Raw genomic sequence first — 8,170 nt, forward strand, 5'->3', positions numbered from 1 at the left:
GTGGTTGAGTGATCTTGAGTTCAATGCCTGGTAATAAATAAATAAATAAATAAATAAATAAATAAATAAATACATAGATAGATATAGTAGCAATTCCAAATGTTAGAAAGGATATGTATCAACTATAATTTTTTTGTAATTACTAATGAGAGAACAAAATAAATTTTGTAAAACTGATAATTTCTTATAAAGTTAAACATATACCTAAACAATAAATCAACAATAACAGTGTTGGGAACTTACCCAAGAGAAATGAAAACATATTTCCATGAAAGACCATTCTGGAATGTTCATAGTAGTTATATTAATAATAGCATAACTCTGAAAAAAACCCAAATGTTTCTGGTAGAAGCATGAATAAACAAATTGTGGAATGGTCACATAGTCGAATACTACCTGGCAATTCAAAAGATGGGCTCAAGAGACATGCAATGATATGACTGAGCTGCAAAACTCTGTTGAGTGAAAGCAACTGGCATTGTTTATACCATGTAGCTCTGTAAAAATAAGAAAAGTATAATACACACAGAGAATGTGAGCCTGCTGAAGTAAGAAATACTGAAGGACTAATAAGTTTGGCATGATGGCAACAGGGAGATGGGCTGATGTATGCTGTTGAAGGCCAGGCTAAGGGAATGGGAATTGATTGGACACTTTTGGTCTTAACTGGTTATTTAACATGGGGAGGTGGAAAGGAGAAAGTTGCCTCAGAAGCACAGCTTCGAGGTTCTCCCTAGACTTGAAGCAAGTCATGGCAATGAGGAGATTCAATCACATTCATGCCTGCTATAAAGTAAAATTTAAGAAAGTAAAGAAAATGATCATATTCATTTTGTATAGTATTTCCTTCTCCAAGAGTCTCTTTCAACACTGTGCTCTATCCATCAGATTAGCATAAGAGAAAACAATAGTTTCTGCAGAGAAAACTAGTTCACAAAATTTAATGGATACCAGATATTCTTTTAGAAAAAAATTCAGTGGAGACTATAACACTATAAAATTATATGCAAAACTGCACCAAGAGATATTGTATTCTCATATGGAGAGCAGAAAGGCTGGTAAAAAGGAAATAGGAGCAAACACTGTAAGAAAATACAATCTTGAATTTCTCTCTATTGATGGCAGGTGAATGGAGCAGCAAGGATGCTTCTCCCTGAGGACCAAACTTGCAGCAGATATATACTTGCTACTCGGTCTGTGGCCCACTGCCTATGGGCTGATGAGAGGGGATAGTCAAGTCACATTTACAAGGCCCTAGCAGCTGGGATTAGAAACTCCTCTCTGTGATCTAGTCAGCATCTAATTCAAGTCCATTTACTGACACAAAAATATCCTTTAGAGGTTTCTATTGATTTTTTTTCCTGCAAATATATGTCAATGTTTAAGTTGATAATTTTCCACTTATCCTAATCAGCATTAGTTTTCAGATAAAAAAATATTTTAAGAAGAATTTGCTGTTAACACTATAGAGGATAATGTCTGAACAACAAAGATTTTACAGAAATCAATTTAGAGCCCTTGAAGTAAGTTGCCCTTGACACTCTATCTCCTGCAGACAGTACAAAGCAGTATGCACTGAAATGTGCCTCTTGTTCCAGATGTCATCCTGGAACATATCCTGATTAGACTGTCATCCTCAATACAATTTTAAAAAGCCCTTTCAACCTCTTTCTGCCTTCTCTTAGCCATACTAAAGTTACCCTTAAGTTCTCTAGGAGCCCAGTACCAGTTTCAAGAGTGGAATTTCCGCATTTCAGGGTTTGCTGAGTCCAAGTTTGTTTAGCTGAACTCCTGCATCATGTGGTGGTGATGGTAGTTTCACTTAAGTTAACACTGCAGTGTACTATGCAGAGCAAAACATGACTCATCCAGCCTGAGAGGGGAATAGAGCTGTGCATCTGGTTGCAGGTCTTTCAGATGCAAGAAAATCAGTCCAGTATGTGGTGCCTGTGAGACTACCCTTGGATGGGTGGAGCCCACTCGTCTAAAATCAGATCCCTGCCAGGGGATTACACCACACATAATTATGCCTCCAAATGGGAAATTACAATCACACAAGGGGACAATCAGGGTTCTTAATTGCACATTACTTCAAGTTTCCCCCATTTCCTCCATTAAGTTTGCTTGTCTCCATAGATTCAACCCTAAAAGGACACTGAAAGAGATTTGGCCAGTTTTAAAAGAAATTAAATTGTATACAAAGAAACGTAACAACTAGAACAAAACTACAAATCTACTCTCTCTTCTGTACTGCATAAGGGTTCCATAGAGGCCATCTGAGTAGCAAGCAATGACACTAACTCAAAGGCAGGAAGGAGGCAACAGATATTATCTAGTGGGACACTTCAGACCAAAAGCGGAACAATTTGGATAGAAGCTCCTCAATATGGATGCCCTTTGAAACATCTGGGGAGCTTTTTAAATACCAGCAGAAATATAGCTAAGAGCCACCTATAACCCCTATAACCAAGGGGAAAAGTGGGGATGGAACTAATTTGCAATTTGTTGAATTTTTCAATTGATGTGATAGAAATATCACACAGTAGTAAATTTTAAGCTACCAGGATGCCAACTGAACACAGATTTGGGAGAATTAGAGCCAGGACCAGAAGGTTGCAGCAGATCACTGAGGAGTCAGGACCTCACCATGAGACTCTGTTTTCCATGGAAGGGTGAGGCCTGAGCGAGGGGACAGGCAAGTCTTCCCACAGGTGATGATAACAGGCAGCCAGTTTGAAAATAGCTACCCTCCTCCAATTTATTCCTTCCAGATTTCTGCTTGCACCTGTCATCACACCTGTAGCAACTGCAGGTCAGGGCCTTTCCCTTCAAACACTGCTACCTTAGGATAATGTGCTTGGTGGAAGTCTCTTCTTTTCCTCCTGCTGCCTTACACTAAGTTGCTCAGAGAGGACCTGGTATGGATGGTCTCCAAAAGAAGATCATTTATCCAAAAACAAATTTTAAGATAGCATTTGAGACTTCACTAGGCCATGAGGAAATGGTTTAAACCACCCTTCTTCACTTCAAGAAGCTTCTAGTCTGGAGGGAGAAGAAGAGGAATCATCAGTGTCAGGAGAGTCGGGGAGAGAAGTTCAAAGGAACTTTGTTGAAGATGCTGTTTAGCTGCTAACCCCTTGTTGCCTCTGTTGTAACAAACAGAAAGCTAAATGCCATGTGAAGGGCAGTACTGGGCATCATGGTGGCAGCTGTGATGGTGGTCTGAACTGCCAGGGCTATCTGCTGTGCCATCTTCAGAACCATGTCTAGAGTGGCTGCAGGCACAACTTTTGTCAAGGGCCCACAGCAGATAGTTGATGACATGGAGCTGCTCTCGGAGAGTCAGGAGAGGACCTGCATGGGGGGGATGGGGTGTGGATGAGGGCCAGGTGTTGAGCACAGCACTACCAGAGAGCTCTTTAACACTGTAATACGACTCCTGGGGCCAGACCATTTACCCCTTTTATTCCAAAGAAAACACTCGTGCACAGAGGATGAGAGGAACTTCCTGTTGGCACCTCCTCTGTCAGCTTTGTGCACACAACTCAGCATTCAGTTGGGTGTCAGATGTAAGGCTTTGGGCAAGAGCTGTAGTAGCAGAGGGTGATGGCTTGCTAGTCAAGGGCTGTAGCCAGCCTCATTTTGCACAGGTAATACATGGGTCATAGGTCAGGCAGAGCTCTCAGTGAAGTGACTCAGGAGCATCACAGACTTCTCCTTATCTGAATCCTCCAATTGCACATGTACAAATATGTTGTTCTCCTTGGAGCTGTCTGAGCTCTCTTCCTCTGTTAGCACACCCATGGGACTGGAGGAAGAGCTGGAGTACTAAGAAGATCTGCCCTCCTGGGGAATCCTGTTTATAAGCTGCTCCACCTCCATCTACCTCCACCAACCACAGATCTGCAGCATGGCCACCACACCCACCCTGCACAGGCCCAACGTGTCTGGTGGGGTAAACTAGGGACAGTCCCTTGCTGGTGACCAAGGTCAAGGCCAATAAGTTGAGGCCCAAGGAGTCTGACTTCCCTTTTTCCAGCTCCAGTTGAGTCTTAAGATTATTTTTTTGCCCTCATAATGAGGAAATCATACTTAGTAAGGCTCAAAAAGTTCACTAAGGTGAGCTGCTAAAAGACAGGGTAATACTTGTGTGAGTGAAGATTCTTGAGCTAATCCAAAATTCTGTTTTGCTCCTGGGACTGAGGGGCCTGAAGACCAGAGGACATAAAAGAATTGCAGGTGGGGTGTCCTCCTGGGCCTGGTAGACCAGTACTGAGCAAGTGCCTCTGGTGTGGGAGCAGTAAGGCAAGGTAAAGGGTGTACTGGATGAAGGTTGCAAGTGGTGCTGCACTCAGCTCTGGGAGGATGGGATGCTGGCCACTTCAAGAAAAGCCTCTCAAGACTGAAAAGGTTTCTGATCTCCAATTTCCCCTCCCCCCAGCTGTGGTAACCAAAAACTTTCTCACCAGCTCTCCGTGGGCAATATCAGCCCAGTGAAACTGAGAAGGTGCCAGATCTCCAACTCCCCCTCCCCCATTGTGATAACCCCAAACTGTTCTTGCCAGCTTTTAGTGAGCATGGCTACCAAAGGGAATGAGTCAGAACAGGTTGCCATTTTTCAATTCCCTCTCTCCACAGCTGTGATGACTTGGTGACTACCCAACACAAAGACCACTCAGTTGACTAGACCTAGGGGACTCTTCCTATAGGGCACTTCAATTCCCACAGGCATGGAATGCAGAGTGGTCCCTCTCTCACCTTGGCCTTTTCTTTCATGAGCATGGGGTGGCCTGGGTGCCGCATGTCCAGAGTGAACCCAAGGATGTGGAAAATAGTCCTTGTAATTGAAGCCTGGTGAGCAGAAGTGAGGGGGATAGAGACCAGGAAAAACCCTGTTGAGAGCCACAGCTGAAGGGGCCCCAGCAAACTTCCAGCTGCCAGCTGATTAGCTCCTCTGTGGTGATGGTCATTGGGCTGTTTCCCTGCCCTTTCAGACCACGGAGCTGCACATTGGGGGACTTTTTTTGGCTCTGCCCATGCGACCCAGCCAATCAGCCTCAAAAGCCGGAGGAGTGGGGGGTTCTGAGGCTTGTGGGAAGCCAGTGGTGGCAGTTGGGCTCTGAGGGAATTCCTGAAGAGCTCGTGTGGTGCGGCATGTGTGTGTGTTCTAAAAATAAAGTTTGTTTCTGCTTGACAAGTGGCTTGTGAATTGTGCCCAGCCGGATTGCGGCATTTGGTGGCCCATATGGGGAACAACTGAGGGTAAGTGATAAGGTAAACTGCTCGCCCCTGAGGGCAGGGCAAGAGGATGGGTAGGCATTTTAAGATTCTTCTTTCATTTTGTTTCGATTTTGTTTTAAGTTGTCTGTCCCTGGAGTTGTGTGAGATGAAAGAAAAATCACTCACATCTGAGGAAAAACTATTTGCATCTGAGGAATTGATCAAGAGAAAGGACGGATGGACTTTTCAGGAGGATAGAAAGGCTATTAAAATGATTTTCTGTTGTTCCATTTTTGTTTCATTCTGTTTTGGTTTTGTTTGGCGTCACCTTGTTGGGTTGTATTATAGTAGAAATATGGGATCAGAAATTAGTATAAAACAAACCAAAAGAGTGTTAAGTAAATTATTAAAGGAAGGAGGCATCTCAGTAAAATCAAGAACAGTCAGGGCATATGTTCATACAATACAAAAATGTAGCCCATGGCTTTTTAAGGAGGAGTTGTTAAATATATCACAATGGAAACATCATGGTGAAGATTTAAGGGAAAAGGAAAATAAAAACCCAGGAACTCTGCCAGTTGGCACATTGCCATTGTGGGCATTGGTATCTTGGTTGCTTAGTCCAAAGCCTTCAGTTCAGACAATGGTAGAGGAAGGAGAAGTCATATTGATTCAAGTAAAACAGAAGGGGTCTCAAGTTAGTCCGACAGAGGAAAAGATTCAAGTAAAAGAGAAGATCTCTCAAGTTAGTCAGAGGGAAAGATTCAAGTAAAAGGTCTCTCGAGCTAGTCAGACAGAGGAATAAAGTTTAGAGCAGAAAAAGCCATCTGGGGAAAAGTTACAACAGGTGCTGCTACTAACACCTTTCTTTCATCAGAGGGCATAAGTGCCAAACAACGCCACCTCCATAGGCTGGGAGGCCCCCAACCCCCGTAGTTAATAGATAGGATCCTGAGACAGGACCTCAAATATTAGCATGCCCTGTATTTGAGCAGGCAGAGGGTAGCGAATTCACCATGCTTTAGATTTCAAAACAGTGAAGCAGCTAAAAGAGTCTGTAACAACTTATGGTCCTCAAGCACCCTTCACTGTAAGCATGGTCGAATCCATTACCAACTTGAACATGACGCCGGCAGATTGGACTAGTATGTGTAAAGCTGTGCTAAATGGAAGACAATACCTGTTATGGAAGGTTGCCAATGAGGAATTTTGCAAGGAGACAGCTAGGCGAAATGCAGCAGCTGGTTATCCTCAGAGAAATTTAGATATGTTATTAGGAAAGGGACCTTATGACCTTATACACATATATGCGAACAATCTATTGATTCTATTTTTTCTAATGAACCTTGACTAATACAGAGAGAATAGAGGGAACTAAGAAAACTAATTTGCCAAGTGCATGAATCACTCTTTCTACTAGTTATTTTAATTCCCCAAGAATTCCTAGAAACTAAGTTTAATTATTATTGTAATTTAAGAGGAGAAAAACTGAGTCCCAGAGAAGATAAGAGGTACTTTCCTGTGTAATAGGAAGCCATGCAAACAACCTATCATGACAGTCTTCATGCCTTCTGCCATTCTTAGATTACCTGTCTCTGAGAGGCACTGGCTAGGGAAACTTGTATTAACCAGAGACAGCACTATGCTCCAAAAATAAGAGACACTCTTTGGATTAGAGAAGGGCAAAAATAAACCTCAGAGTTATTGTTGGTAAGCTGTGATTGTTGCTGTGGTTTTATTAAGCAATTTTTTTCTGACATTGTGCTGGTTTTTAGAGATTATGAGATAGCCCCCCATTTTAAAAACAAAACACACACAAAAAAATTTCTTTATTCCATTAGTGAACTGAGAATGGTTTTTATTTTCTTTCAAGTTTTTTGCCCAATTTTCTTGATGCAGCCCCCACATTTGTAAGTTTCACTGAGTTTAGACTAGGACAAACCTTTGTCCTCCAAATGGAACATGTTTTTCTATTTCAAAGTCTGTGGCCCACGTGTACCTTGGGTAAGCACAATGAATGAAAGAGTTGCCAAAATTATAGTATCCTAGGGGAAAAGCAATGTAGACTAATTGTACTCTCTAAATAGTAAAATAAGGAATAGGCTTCTTTGCTCAAAGTCAAAATTATTTCTATATATCTCTAGTATTTAAAGTTCCCAAGAAAGCATCCCAAATTTATTCTTAGTACTATCGAATATGGTGGCCTTAAGGCACCACACTAGAGACAGAAATGAGTTTGAGTGGATGACATCTTATTAAATAGAGAGAAAGAGTATTCTGATGTTAATATAAATGTACACTTTGATTGATTTTTTGGAGACCTCTCAAAATATTTTACATGAAAACATGAGTTAGTTAAAATATGATAATAAAATCAAATCTTTTGTACATATTTATGTCACTATATTTTTATTTTGGAACTAGTTTTAAGACTGAACTTAAATTTTATAGCAATGAGTTATCAATTTCTTGTTTCTGCTATTTTTTTTTCTCTTTTGTATTGATCACCAGCAAAACACAAGCTTGCAAGAGGAAATGTCAATATTTCAGACTAAGCACAATGGAGGCTACCCCTAACTTTTCTGACCTTAAATTCAGAAGAAATGTATTTGATAGGAAATATAGAAATCAGATGCAGAAAAAAGAAAAAGAAAAAGAAAATTAGCTCAACTGGGCTTAAAATCTGAAAGTAGTATTTAAAGCTAAGAAATAAATTTGAATGAAATACATCTTAGAATAAAAGCAAAACCAAAATTCCAGTGAAGAAACCAAACCACATATGTAAGATGGAAAGAGTAACACAATTCATTTGAAAAGCTAAAGTTCTAGGAGAAATGAGATTAGAAAGAAAAAGAAGATGTAAAATTGATGAAAATGAAAATAGAAGATCTGTGAGATCTGAATGCTGTGAGAGTTTCATTTGGCAGGGCAGAGGCTCCTCCATTGCCTT

General features: G+C 41.1%; 1 pseudogene; it reads right to left on the reverse strand.

Annotated features, from left to right (window-relative positions):
- Positions 1 to 3,129: 3,129 nt before the first annotated feature.
- On the reverse strand, positions 3,130 to 4,803 carry LOC143410695 (zinc finger CCHC domain-containing protein 14 pseudogene; annotated as a pseudogene).
- Positions 4,804 to 8,170: the final 3,367 nt, after the last annotated feature.

The sequence above is a fragment of the Callospermophilus lateralis genome (genome assembly GCF_048772815.1).
Source record: "Callospermophilus lateralis isolate mCalLat2 chromosome 11 unlocalized genomic scaffold, mCalLat2.hap1 SUPER_11_unloc_3, whole genome shotgun sequence".
NCBI classification, from domain to species: Eukaryota; Metazoa; Chordata; class Mammalia; order Rodentia; family Sciuridae; genus Callospermophilus; species Callospermophilus lateralis.